Here is a 632-nt window from a genome sequence, read left to right as displayed (position 1 = left end):
CCTATGAGCAGAACTGTATACACACACACACACACACACACACACACACACACACACACACACACACAACCCAGGACTTTCACCCAGGAGACCGGGGTTTTTGTCCGTTATTGTCCCGCGTGTCATTGAAACATACATCATGTGACCTGACCCGCGATTCTTTCCTAAGCCCCACTGTCCCGGTCGTGTGCCGCGTGTACGTCCAGACCCGGAGCCTCAAAAAGAGACGCCCAGAGTCCCGAATATGACTCCAACGGGCTCGACAGGAGGCCCAAGAGCCTCAAAAAGAGACTCCGAGAGTCCCGACCAAGCCCGTCTCAATACGACGCTAAAGGAGACTTTTAGCGTGATTAATAAACGCCAAAGGCACCTGACCAAGCTGCATTTTAATTATAATAATAATAATAATAATAATAATAACAACAATTTATAGTGTTAATAATCCCCAGAAAGGGAAATAACAATGTACACTCTGTTTTGTTAGAACTACACACAGGTCTGAAATACACACACATGCTCAGGACCTGATCATGCTCTAATGGAGAGATGTCAGGGTTTGTGTGGGTGTGTGTGTGTGTGTGTGGGGGGGGCTGCCAGTGCTGGACATGCACCCTGAGCTGTTGGGGTGGGGG

Source organism: Etheostoma cragini, chromosome 6 (assembly GCF_013103735.1).
Source record: "Etheostoma cragini isolate CJK2018 chromosome 6, CSU_Ecrag_1.0, whole genome shotgun sequence".
NCBI lineage: Eukaryota > Metazoa > Chordata > Actinopteri > Perciformes > Percidae > Etheostoma > Etheostoma cragini.
This window is presented reverse-complemented; position numbering follows the sequence as displayed.